Below are 14739 nucleotides of genomic sequence, written 5' to 3'. Positions count from 1 at the left end.
AAGAACTTATGCTGGCTGAGTACTGCCCAAGGGGCGAGATGCAAAAATTAGAGCACGAGCTCTGGAACCTGAAGATGAAGGGTTTTGACATTGCAGCTTACACCGCTAGATTCTGTGATCTGGATCTTCTATGTCCGGGTATGGTCACCCCGGAAAGCAAAAATATAGAAAGATACATTTGGGGATTGACGCCCCCAACTCAAGGAAACGTTTTGGTTGCTAGGCCCACTACTTTTGACAGCGCCAAGTGTCTGGCGCAGACTCTGATAGATCATGGGGTTGATCGGGATGCAGTAACAACTGTTCCCGAACCACCAAAGCAGGGTGGTGGGAAGAAGAAATTCTGGAACAAGCGTAAGGGCCAGTCCTCGCAGGAGCCCTCCAAGAAACAACAAACAGTGGCAGTCCACACTGCTACTACTCCTGTTGCTGTTCCCACTACTCCAACCACTCCCAGCCGCTATGCTGGAAACCTACCCCTGTGCAACAAATGCAACTTCCATCATTTGGGAGTTTGTAGAGAAATGCAGTGCAACAAATGTGGCAGAAAGGGGCATACAACACGATTCTGCAAAACACCAGCTCAACCGACCAACCAGACTACTGAAGCAGGCGTGGGCCAAGCCTGTTATGGCTGTAGGGAGGTTGGGCACTTCAAAAGAAATTTCCCCAAGGAAACAACAGGCGGTAACACAGGGAAGGTGCTGGCGATGGGCCAGGAGGAGGCGATTGCTGATCCCATAGTTGTTACGGGTACGTTCCTCCTCGACAACTCTTATGCATGCATTCTTTTCGACTCTGGTGCGGAGAGGATTTTTGTTAGCCATGCATTTAAACATCTACTCAAATGTAAATCCCAACCTTTAACTGAAATATTTACCGTCGAGATGGATAACGGAAAGAAAGAGAGCACTAACGACATTTTCATAGGCTGTACCCTTACCCTGAACAATCATTCCTTCCCAATCGACCTTATGCAAGTTTCCATAAAAAGCTTTGATGTCATTATTGGTATGGATTGGTTAAGCCCCATTCGTGCCGATATCCTTTGTTATGAAAAAGCCATCCGTCTCAATCTTCCCTCTGGCGAAACTCTCGTAGTTTACGGCGATAAACTCAGCTCAAATCTTTGCATCATTTCATGCATCAAAGCTCAGAAGTATCTGCGAAAGGAGTGCCATGCATTCCTAGCCCATGTTGTTGACGAAACACAAAAAGTTAAAGACCTCGAGAGCATCCCCGAAGTTTGCAACTTTCCTGATGTCTTCCCTGAAGATCTTCCAGGAATCCCTCCCGAGCGCCAAGTCGAGTTCCGTATCGACTTAATCCCCGGAGCTACTCCTGTGGTTAAATCCCCATACCGCCTAGTGCCGACAAAAATGCAAGATTTCTCCAACCAGCTCAATGTGCTGCTCAGCAAAGGATTTATAAGACCGAGTTCCTCACCCTGGGGAGCCTCAATCTTATTCGTGAAAAAGAAAGATGAATCCTTTCGGATGTGCATCTATTATCGAGAACTGAACAAGCTTACCATCAAGAACCGTTATCCCTTACCCAGAATCGACGACCTCTTCGATCAATTTTAGGGAGCCAGTTACTTCTCGAAAATAGACCTAAGATCAGGGTACCATCAATTACAAGTTCACGAGAATGACGTTCCCAAGACAGTATTCCGAACTCGATATGGACACTACAAGTTTGTAGTAATGCCCTTCGGTCTAACCAACGCACCAGCAATATTCATGGATCTGATGAATCGGGTGTGTCTCCCTTTCCTAGACAAGTTCGTGATCGTGTTCATTGACGATATACCTGTCTATTAACGGAGCGAAGATGATCATAAACAACACTTGAGACTAGTTCTAGAAACACTAAGGGCAGAGAAACTCTATGCAAAGTTCTCAAAGTGTGAATTCTGGATCAGGAAGGTAACTTTCCTTGGTCACGTGGTTAGCAAGGAAGGCATACATGTGGACCCTTCCAAGATCAAAGCGATTGAGAATTGGTCAGCATCGAAGACACCCACAAAAATCCGTCAATTCTTGGGTCTCGCTGGCTACTATCGTAGGTTTATCCAGAATTTCTCCAGAATTGCTAAGCCTTTAACCACCCTGACTCAGAAAGGTGTAACCTTTAGTTGGGGAGAATTGCTAAGCCTTTAACCATCCGTCAATTCTTGAGCTGCTGCTTAAGAGTTATGATAAATTGCTTAAGAATAGATAACAACATAGTTTTCATTTGTATTTGCATTGTAAGGATAAGTTTTCTGCAAATTTTATAAAGAAAAGTTTTTATTTATTTTAAGTATCCTTACAATGGCATTTGTGAAACTTGTTGTTTATATGATTCCATTGATAGCAATATTGGAAAATGGATTTGATTCTTTCGTTTGTGGTAGTGTCATAATTTACCAAATAAGGAAATATTTTCATCACCCAAGTTTTAGTTGGAGAGAAACTTGGAATCATGCAACTTGTATTGTATGATGAATGAGAATTTTCATCTTTGGGAAATTAAGACTAATTCCTTGTTCACATGTATATGTGAGTCAAGTGAAGGACTAGGAGATCAGGTACACTTGGTTGTGCGTTGATCAGGTCCACCACAAAGAACGATAAGGTTATTCGTCATGATTTACTAAAGTTTATTAAATATGGTTATGCTTACAAGTTTAAGTATAATTCTGAAACATTGGAAAAGTTTCAATGTATTTCAAGACGAATGGAAAGAATCAAATTAAGCAGAAAGATAAAAGTTTCTCCAATCTGAAAAGATGGGAGAGTACTTCAGTATCATGTTTTATGATCATCTTAATGATTAGCAAAAACCTTATCACAATCGATCCTCTAAGGACATCTTAGTGCAATTGTTTGACTAAGAAGAGGAATCGTGAATTGTTGAGATGGTTAAATCAAAAGATGAATCATACTTCGTTCCAAAATTGAGTCTTAGAGTAATACTCCAAGATTGTAACTCGAGTGACATAATCTTAAGAAAGGTTTAAAACACTTATCAAATGTAGAGTAAAATGTTTTCTACTCGTTTACTTTTGAAATTGGTAAGTTGTGATGTCTTGGATAAGACAAAGACCAACTAAGGCCAACTGTGTGAAGTGTTTGCCTTGATAAGAATCCACACTAACCCTTGAATATTTGATTTTTCAAGGAATGGTTCTTGACAAGAGAATCTTATATGTCAAGAGGTCAATGGGAGTCTTAAAGATCTTGAAAAGTCTCAAGAACTAATCAAGGGTATTGTTTATCACTAGCACACGACTTGAGGTTTATAACCTATCATGTTGATATATTCTTGTTCTTGTGCCCATTCCAGTTAAAGTTGACTATGCATGTGAGTTCTATGAGTTCTTAGTTGTTTGCATAACTACTTGGAAGCAATGGTAGGCCCTTGTGCTGACAGGAGGCAAGAAGTTAAGATTGAACAAGTTCAGTCCATATGAGTTTGGATTTGTCGCTAACCTTATCTTGTGATTATGGTTATGACAGATTCACTTGGATAGGAACACATACACCATAAAATATAAGTGTCATTAGGTTTCTCTCCGATTCATGAAAATGATGGTGAGGAAACGCTTTCACTTAGTAGATTTTAAATAGATAGAAATTGTGATATTTGCATTCTCAAAGTCGTTAGTGAAGTGTGTGTGGTTAACCGGCACACTAACATGGACTAGTGTGAATGGAAAAAGGTCTAAACATTATGATTACGACATCCCTCTTCGTAAGTGTTTAGACACACATGTGAGCTATCTAAGGAAAGATGTATGATTTTGATAAAGTCTTATCAAAGCATTTCGTATCAGATATCTGAACTTTGGTAAGAAAGTCAATAAGTATTGATTTCTAGAAGTCCAACTGATTTCTGGATACATGTCAACGCTAGTGGGAGCATAAGTGTTATGATAATAATTATCATGTTAGTGAGAGCATGATTATTATGTTAGGTGTTGCAAGTTAACAATGTTAATTATAGAAAACAAAAGTGTCAATTTGCAAAGTTGCAAGGTTTGGAAAGTTGTTTTGATATAATTAAGGGAGAGGAAATTATACTTCATTCCAATTCTAAAAGCTTAGATTGTGAGTATTTAATCAAATTTAGTCATGATTACATTATTTGCGTTCTAAAATTCGATTATGATTACGACATCCCTTTTCATAATCTTAATTATGAGAACATGGCAAATAGAAATAGAAATATTATAGCAAAAGACTGGTCTAGTATCGTGTCATTATGTGAGACATCATGAATCGTGTCCCATATGCTTCCGATATAGGATCGATTACATATGCTGTAATATTCATCCGTTCTAATTTTTCCAAATGCCTAGGGCATTAAGAGGGAAAAGGACTAGAACTGGATATGGCTAAAATGATTAAGCAATTGTCGAGGACAATATGAGGTTTACCAAAGATTGGTTACACATGGATAGTTGGAAGTATGGTGTAAATTTTGGAAGGACCATATTGACATATTCTGAAAAGAGACAACTCTTGTTCATAAGTGATAGTCAAAATGGGAATATGGAAATGTTTCCATAGATGGAAGTTATTCGTTAAATCTGTGTAAGATTAGAAAACTTAATGCAAGAAGGATGTTCAAAGGAATGTACTTTGAATATGAGACTTCGTTTCCATGGAATTGCTCTCCATTGGAATACTTTGTAATGTCTGTTGCCAAGTCTTTGTGACTTTTGTGCATAGTCATAGAAGTTTAGAATCTAACAGATTTCGGTAAGTGGCAAGAATTTGGTATTCTTACAATTACGATAAGATTTGGAATTGTGAAATGAGCATCATTGAAATGTTGTCAGTTGATCTATTCCACAAAAAAAGGACCATAGGTAAACATAGTGTGTATGCTTGGAGCATGGGACAACTATTGTTTTGATTCAAGTATAAAGTTGATTATTTGAAACATTATGCAATGAATAATGAGTAATCAATATGGTGTTTAAATAAAAGGTGTTTTATTTACTCTCACAAGTATTGGGGCCATATAGGATTAGTATTATTCTTGTGTTTCACTTTGCATGTTTTGACATCCCGAATAACTAGGATATTCAAACCATCCACAGTCGATCATACTTTGGAAGTAGGTATTGAGGCAAGACTGTCATGAATGGGTCTGTAGTATGTCTAGATGTTTTAGACATAGTTGTAATATTCATGAGTGCTCCTGGAATAAGATTCGAGTATTGGAATAAACCCACGCTCATTTGACTCACTTCATGGATTTTATCACGAGTGATCATGAGACGATAATATCTTATATTCTTCAAGCCTAGAGATATGAGTTGTTGAATATGAGTTGATTGTACGAAAACGCATCAGTAACTTGATGTTATAAAACGTGCCTTTGTGTATGATTCAACAAGTAGTTAATACAAGAATATTAGTCGAAGTTTATCCATTCCTTTTACCCGTGGAGGGATAAAAGCGATATCTGTGGGCCCCTCGATGATTTAGTGATGACAAACGTAAGTGCTCGGCCGGGACTGGACTGATTTGATTTGTTCAATTAGTCATTCGTCAAAAATCGGAAATCGGGAAACAACAGATGGATAGAGAGAATGATTATAATCCATGTCTCAGTCCATATGATATCTAGAATGGAGGAATATATGATCCATTATCTAATGGACATGTCATTGACTAGGTCAGAGTTCGACATCGGATTTTAAGAGCTAAGATTGCTAGTCGGGATTTTGGAGTCGTACTTGCTATAATAGTTTTAGACTTATCCAAGTGGGAGACTGTTGGATTGGATGTCTAAGCCCATAACTATTATTGGTATGTACTCGACCCGAGAGTAGCATGGTCCATTTGGGTTGTATATCATCAGGACAATTTGTTAGGATGGACTCTTGAGAGAAAGGTTATATATGATTTATTAATATATTATAAGTTATAATATATTAGTATGAAATCATATGTTTTATTAGTATTGATCAAGAATTAATTTGGAATTAATTTAGTGATCAAAAGAGACTAATTAAATCTATGGGGACTAATTATGATAATTAGTTATATTTATATGTTTTGGGCTTATGATCCATCTTGGACCAAGTTTATGTATGGATACATAAAGATTTGGGCCACATGAACCATGGATCATAAACCCATGGGTATGAATTTGGGCTATACCCATGACCCTTGAAATCCAACATATAAATACATGCTCTTAACCTAAAAAACGCCTACATGCTTGTTCTTGGAGTTCATGGGTGTTTTTGGGTGCATGGAATTCTCTCTCAAGTTCCACCTTTGTCCATGATGTGTCGTGACTTCATTTGAGGCTTCCACACTATTGGGGCTAAGCTCTTTAAGGCCAAATTCATCAAGTTCTACAAGCTACACAAAGAGGTAAACTTCTAACTAGTATTTTATGTAGTTTATATCATTTGTATGCTAGTTGTAGGCTTAAAGATTTGGAAACCATTTGCATGTATAATTAGTGAAAACATAGATCCAAAGCTTCTAAGGTTGTATGTGCACCATAGGATGTTGTAGTATACGAAACCCAAAATCATTAGGGCTTAGAGTCTTCCCAAAAGTGTTCCACTAGCGAACAACGCCACCTCTGAACTGACGCACCGCAAATATGGTTTGTAACTTGCCTTGACAACCACATGTCATGAAAGCCAATTCCATTTCCGAGATCCAATCCATTACTCCGACGGGGTCTTCTTTTCCAGTGAAAGTTGATGGCTTGCAAGTCATAAAGTCTTTATACTTGCATCCATTTCTCTACAGTCCATCATAATGGTTATTCCTCTTAACCACAAGCGGTTCAGTTTGATCAACAGATCTACTATAATTTCCTTCCTCAGACTGATCATCATTGAGTTCAGGTTGTTCAACAGGCATTGAAGGTTCATTCCTGTTGTTCAGCAATATTTGCCTCATTTCCTCCCTTTGTTCAGCCATCATTGTCTGAATCATGGCTTGTACCCCAACCATTGTGACTGGCTCTGGTGCAACTTCTACCAAAGGCACCTGCTCAATCACTTGGGGTTGACGTTGCTGATTTCTATTTGCATTTCTAGCTCCACTTCGGGTTCTTACCATTATGATCTATACACCAAATTAGGCGAATTTAAACCTTTATCCACGACAGATATTTAAATTCTCCTTATCACTCCGAAACATTACATTCTAGTTCTAATATCGTAATCATACGCTTAGAATCCTGAAAACATAAGGTTTCCAGATCTGGTCGGCAACAGACCATAGATGCAAACAAATAACAACATATAAGGCATCTTTATAGCTATAACATAAAGCATTTAGCACATAAAAACATTTTATCCATCTTTCCTAAAATAAACTAGTGCTGGGTCTAAAGTATAGTAGACACTCATGTCACAATCATCACTTAGCATTCTAAGTTTAAGTCTAGAAATCCTACAAGTTCCTAGTTTGCTTAAACTAATACTCTGATACCAACTGTGACATCCCCAAATTTTTTGGCCAGAAAAGACCGATTTAGTTTATGCTTTTAAAATAAAATCAGAGTAATCTTTTAAAAGATGTTGCGGAATTTGTCCCCAAAACAAAATATGATAAAATTCATCAAATCATTTCTTAAAGAAATATATTTTCCATTTCATAACAAAACCTCAGGATGTCATGTTCCGATACAGACCAAAAGCATAAACAGTATATTATAAGCCTTACAACAGTTATTTACAACTGCTGGCCTATAATCCAAAATCCCTCGTCATCGTCCAACTATGCACTTGTTCCACTACCTGTAATAATATAGAAAGCTGAGTGGGTCAGGCTTGGGAGCCTGGTGAGCATATAGGGTTTTCAACCCACAAATAATAAATTTATTAATTTCATCAACCAACAATAAATTTATTTATTATGTTTAAACATCAAACAATCAACCCAATTTCCCATCCCCATTATCTTCTTTATTCTTAAAGATCTTAAGAATCATATGTCCTCCATTCATTCATTCCTAAGGATTATCGTAAGGAATAAGCACGAAGTCCATCGCTGCCCGAGATTCATACAACATGCACTAAGTCCATAGCTGCCAAGGTAACCAAAGGAATATGCATGAAGTCCATCGCTGCCCGAGATTTATACAACAAACACTAAATTCATAGCTGCTAAGGTTCATCTATACAGTACTAAATCCATAGCTACCAATGTACATCTATACGGTACTAAATCCATAGCTACCGACGTACATCTATACCGTCTTTCATCCCTCATTCTTTATCTACCCATGTTTTACCGAACATATTTGTAGATATAAAATACATATAGAGTTTAAAATCTGTATAAAACATTCTTTCATCTACCCATGTTTTACCCAACATTTTTGTAGATATAATATATATACATTTTAAATCATTTTAAACATGTATAAAACATTCATTCAACATCCATCTCAAATAAACAAACAACATATATACACATATCACGTATTTTATATAAAATATATCATATCTATGTGTAAGATGAAAGTGACTATACACTCACTTGATTTAAGGATAATTGGACAACACTTCGTTTCTTAAAACGATCGTTTCTGATAAAATCGGGATGTTTTCTAAAAAATCGGGCCTTGCGATGGTTGAGCTTCAAACCGAAAAGATAAATTTCTCGGGCTCTTCGGGCACTTCGGGACGTGTTTCGGGTGTTGGGAATGATCCCGGGGCTTCGGGGGAAGTTGAAATAGCTGAAAATTGGATTTAGGGGTAAAAAGTGTGAAATTTCCAAAATTACCCGGGAGGTATCGCATCATTTATATAGGTGCGAGCCTCGGATCCGAAGCAAGGAGAAGCGAGCACGTGGCTCGCATGCGAGTGGGGACAGATGGCGAACCTCGGAAGGCGCCAGCGCTTAGCCACACGTCGGATCAGGAGAGGACCGTGCCTTCGGTGCGAGGTGGTTGCGACACGCGTCGGACACGGGGCATCTCGCATGCGAGGTGACGTGGCCGAACCCTAGCCATGCGAATTTTCTCGGATTTCGGGATTTTCTCGATTTTTGTGTCCCAAACTTCTAAAATCCATAACTTTCGCATACGGGCTCCGTTTTTGATGTTCTTTATATGCACGCGTAGGTGAAATTATGATCTACAACTTTTGTTTAGACTCCATTGGCTAATTTTGATTTATTTTTAATTTATTATTTTTAACAGACCGGGACAGGAAAATCTGTTAAAAATTCAAAACCTCTTCATCCGATGTCCGTTTTCGTCTGTCTTTTTACCGTTGTACTACTATTGACGATACCTTCGATTATCGTTTAGGTTGTGTCGACTAAAAATCACTCGATCTAAAATTCGAGTTTTTAGCTGTCTACTGCTAAGCTGAAACTTAGAAAAATCACAACTTCCTCATACGAAGTCAGATTTGGGTGTTCTTTTTATGCACGCTCTCGGTTTAACGAACACTATGACTTTCGTTTAGATTGCTAAGGCTAAAAAGCACTTTATCGTAAATTCACTTTTTACGTCATACAACGTTCTACCAGTTCTGTCGCGAATCTTCGATAGGTCATAACTTCTTCGTTATAACTCGTATTTTGGCGTTCTTTATATATATATCTGGAATCCTTGTCACGACCACTACAACTTGGTGAAGATTATTCATTCTGAATAATCTTCTATCAAAAAGTCATTTTCGACGCTTATCATCTCTAAATTGACTAGCCCGAATCTGCGGACGTTACACATAGTCTTGCCATTATGCCACGAGCCGCCTTGTGGTCTTCCTTGCTAGGCCGTAGACCACAACCATGTGTCTTACAGACACGTGTCAGGAGCCACCTCCTGGTCTTCCATGCCAGCATCACAAAGACTCCTAGCATACAATCTACCATTTCTAACTAATTAACTGCTAGAGTTCAGACTCTGGTCTTGCATACAGATTTCCAAGGGCCGAATCCTGCTCTTTCATACAAATGCCAAGGGTCACCCCCGGGTCTTCCTACATCACATAAACCAAATGGGCCGGCATTGATGCCTTTGAACCATAAAACAGTGAGGAGACTCACCTCGAATGCGAAGCTCACTGCAAGAAATCCTTAGCCGTTGTCGTGACAACTTCCCGAGATAAAAACACCAAAATATCACCCAATTAGCAATTGGGTTCCAAACTATGATCCATAATCCAAACTTGGGGTAAATGACCATTTTACCCCTGGCCCAACAAGACTCACAACTAAGACCTAAGCCCAAAACCAAACATGAAACATCCCAAAAATACAGACCAAAAATTTCATTTTTAAATCATTAATAAAACCATATATATCATCATCATATAAAAAGCGTAAATAGTGTATCTCAAAATATCATAACACCTGTCAAAATATATCAGAGTATAAACATCCCAAGCTAAACAAATGGTGTGTGCACTACAATCATCCCGAGCTCTTTCCTTTGCCACCGAAAGTACCTGAAACCAAAACTGAAAACTGTAAGCACGAAGCTTAGTGAGTCTCCCCAAACTACCACATACCATACACATAAACACATAATAGCATACATTGGTCCTTGGCCACTACATCGGGCCCCACCCGACATCGGACCGAAGTCCGGTATACATATAACATAGCAACAAGCATAGAACACATAATCATATAACATAAGCATATAAACATTCCACGGGATTGCCCCGACATCCGACCGGAGTCCGGAACACATAACACATAACATATAAACTAAACCTTCCTCAGGCTTGCCCTGGCATCGGACTGAAGTCCGAAACACATAAATAAACACATGCAAGAATCACACAGACATCAAGCATACAAACATTCCTCGGGCTTGCCCCGACATCGGACCGACGTTCGAAAACATATAACTACATTGAGCTAACCCCGACATTGCTAACATACATAAACGGGCCGGCCTTGGTGCCTTAGACCCGTTCCTACTAGAAGAGAACTCACCTTGCACTTGCTGAAGTCACGCGAATAAATCCCGGGTTGCTGGCTGACAGATCCCCAAGCTGTCAACATCAAAACAAAACCCAATTAACCATTTGGGCTTATAATGCATAACTCTAAAATCCCCACTTAGGGTAAAAGGACCATTTTACCCTTAACTTAGTTTGGACCAAGATTAAGGCCCAAACTCATACCCTGAGAGCCTAAAAAGTAAAAATAGTCAACCAAGGCCCAACTATGGCCAAATTTTTCAAATTGGGCCCAAACCTCTACATGGTCTTGCCTTAAGGCCCAACCATTTATTCTTGGTCCAACATTTGACATTCTGATGGTCCAATATCTCATAATCATCAAGGCCCATTTATGGCCCATCTATGGCCCAATTTTCCAAATTGGTCCCCAAACCATTCCAATGGGCCTTATCCTTAAGCACAATCCAAGTGTTCTAGTCCATTTACTTGTTAATAGTTGGCCCATCAAGAGTCCATACATCTAGGACCAACAGAAAGGCCCAACTCTAAATGTAACACCGTAAATTTCCAAACAAAATTTCCTTTTTAAAATCATATAATTCTCATAATGCATTTCACAAAATCTCATTTAGTTCATTTACAAAATGCATCTCCATATTGTTTGATTAATAATCCATGATCCTCAATACATAACTCTTTCTCTGGTGTGTACAATCGAGCCGGTGCCTTCCCGCGATCCTAAGAAAAACCTGAAACACATAACACATAACACGATAAGCACGAAGCTTAGTGAGTTCCCCAAAATACCACATACACAGATAATAAGTCTCTCATGGCAATACTTCGTTGGACCCTCTGGTACGGCCTCAGTTTGGGCCCTCCGGTCTCACGGCTCGTTGGACCCTCCAGTCCGGTCTCAGTGTGGACCCTCCGATCTCACGGCTCGTTGGACCCTCCGGTCCGGTCTCAGTAACATATAGTGTAGCATACATATATCACACAGACAAGATGCATAACTCAAGTAAACACATAAGACCCTCCGGTCACTCATAGATACCACTCATGGTAAGTATAGTGAGAAGACTCACCTCGGATGAAGAACAACCCCTAAAACGCTGCTGTTGCGCACCGGCCTCTAACTCTGAACCAAACCCACAATTAACCCAATTAGGAATTAAGTCCAAACTCTCACTCATTAGGTCTAAGGGTAGACCACTAACCAGCCCATCAATAACCTAAAACCCATTAGGCCCACCAAGGCCCAATAATAAATGGGCTCACCCGAGGCCCACTCTCAAAACTAAATGGCAAGCCCAACTCAAGGGCCCAAAGCGCGAATATATATATATATATATATTCCTCTGGTCCAATAATCTATTGCAACAAGCCCAAACTCCAGGCCCAACACTCAAGGCCCAAAATGAGACTTAGCCCAAAGTCCACAGTGAGGTTACGCGGGGCGTACCTCCCTTGGTACGCTCAGTGTACTCACAATCCAGATTGCCCATCGGGGACACTGGGGCAGTACGCGGGGCGTACAGGAATTACGTTCAGCGTACTCCCCAGATTCACTCTTTCTACTCACTTGGTCTTAATCAGTTAAGACATTACCTCAAATCCCAGATCTGGACTCCCTAATGGCTCTTACTCCATAAAGTCAGTGACTTTAAGCCTTTGCATGGCTGGAAAGGTCACAAACACCCACTCCCTTATCTCAAAAAGCTCATAACTCATGCATGGCTTGATTCCAACGACCAAGATTGGATTTTTATGACATTACACTACTAATCACACTCAAAGGGGTTGATCATAGTCTCTGGAGCTCAATATCTCATAAAGTCCCCACCTTTTGGGACAAAAACCCTAAAATACTCTAATATGATGCTCAAAACAAAAGAGTGAGAAAGCTTGAAGCTTTATACCTCTATATGAAGCTTCCAACTCAGATATGCTCAGATCCAAGGCCTGGAATTCTCACTCCTTCTTCTCCAAAGCTCCTTCTTTACTCCAAGAACACACCAAAATCACTCAAGGCTCTCAAATGCACTCAAAAGCTCCATGAACGAAGGATTAGGGGTTTAGAGGGTTTATTGACTGAGGATAGTGGCCAGGAATGAGGCCACCTCATTCTTTATAGAGGGACACATCCAAAGTTAGGGTTTCCACTCTGTGCCTAGTACGCCCAGCGTACCCTTTGGTACGCCCAGCGTACTAGGTGGCTCCGCTTAAAAATCACGCACATGAGTACACTAAGCGTACACATATGTACGCCCAGCGTACTCAGATGCACCTTTCTCAAATAAGGGACTTATCCTGTCACAACTTCAAACTTCCATCACTTCCTCGATATAACCGCGATTCCCATGAACCTCATACCTACAGAAAGGTGACGAGATGCCCTACGCTTCTAGCAACTCGTCGCAACCCCAAGACCTCCTCAAGCCCGATTTGTAGCCCACGAACCCTAATCACGGATGATCTGAAATAGGATGTTACACTAAACCCAACACAATTAGGGTTTTCACATGAAATGACGATTAGGGTTAAGTGTTTCCCACTTAACCCATTAAGGACTTAATCCATTAAGTCCATCAATCTATTGGGTCAATCATGTAGTGTGGTCGGCTTAATCCATAATCCCAATCCAGTCATCTAAAAATGCGGGTCCCGACAATCCAAAACCCATATATCCAAAATTAGGGTTTTCTAAACCCTAATTAGGGTTTCCAACTCAATCACAACCTAATTAGGCCCAAAAGCTAAGTCTTTAGATCAATTAGGATTTCATTAGGCCCATTCGGGTTTCATAAGTCGGGCACCACCCACTACTACCTCAGGTAGTGGTGGTGAACGACGGCTCGCGGTGGCGGCCACTAACTCATGGTGGTGGTTATAGTTCTAGTCCAATTATGTCCAAGCATCACAAAAGCAAACTAATCACGAGCAAAAGCACACCGCCACCCAACACGGCGACTGGTGGCGGCAGCCACCACCTCACGGTGGTGGTTATGAGTTTTCTTGATTATACTAGTCACTAATTACAATTTTACAATGCTTTAACCCAAAGTAACACAGACAACAAGGTAAACAAACACACAACCACCCTTGTGGTGGCCGGTGGTGGTATATGGTGGCAGCCACCACCTCACGGTGGTGGTGGTGGCTTTTCCCCGTGAATTTCGGCAACAAAACACCCAAACACCTCTCCACTGAAATAAACACACACACAACATGCTTTGCCCGGAACAGTAACACAACCACCCACCTGGTGGCGGCGATGGCGGTAGTTTGCGATGGCCGGAGCAGCGACTCGAGTAACAGTCGGCGGAATCGGGCAGCGGCGGAGCAGCAGCAACGCTACATCCAATGTTAACGTCGACTAGTGGCTTGATCTTCTTCATTCCCGACGTCCCATCGCTGGTCTTCGTCCTCAGCCTCAACAACAGCGATGACAATGGTGCTTCGGCAGTGATGGTGGCGCTCCGATGCTGAAGTAGCAGGTGGCGGCTGGAGGGTCACGTGCGACGTCCGGCGACAGAAATGATGGTGGCGGCGGCCGGAGATCGTAGAAATGGAGGTGGCGACAGCAGCACTCGGTGAAACAGCCGCATGGCGGCGATGGCAATGATGAGACCCGACCCAGCACCTTCGATCGGTCCTCCCCAACAACAACATCGGTCTCGGTGGTTCCTCCCGGCGACACCCGATGTCCGGCGACGGTAGAGGTGGTGACGGCTAGAGGGAGGGAAGCATAAGGTGGCGGCTACGTCTTTCAGGGTTAGGGTTAGACGGGTGGTGAGGTTATATACTCCCGTCCCATTTCAACCTTTTGCCATAAT

Source organism: Lactuca virosa, chromosome 1, assembly GCF_052849685.1.
Source record: "Lactuca virosa cultivar CGN04683 chromosome 1, Lactuca_virosa_CGN04683_v6, whole genome shotgun sequence".
Taxonomy (NCBI): Eukaryota; Viridiplantae; Streptophyta; class Magnoliopsida; order Asterales; family Asteraceae; genus Lactuca; species Lactuca virosa.
The sequence above is the reverse complement of the archived record's forward strand: the minus strand, read 5'-3'. Positions refer to the sequence as shown.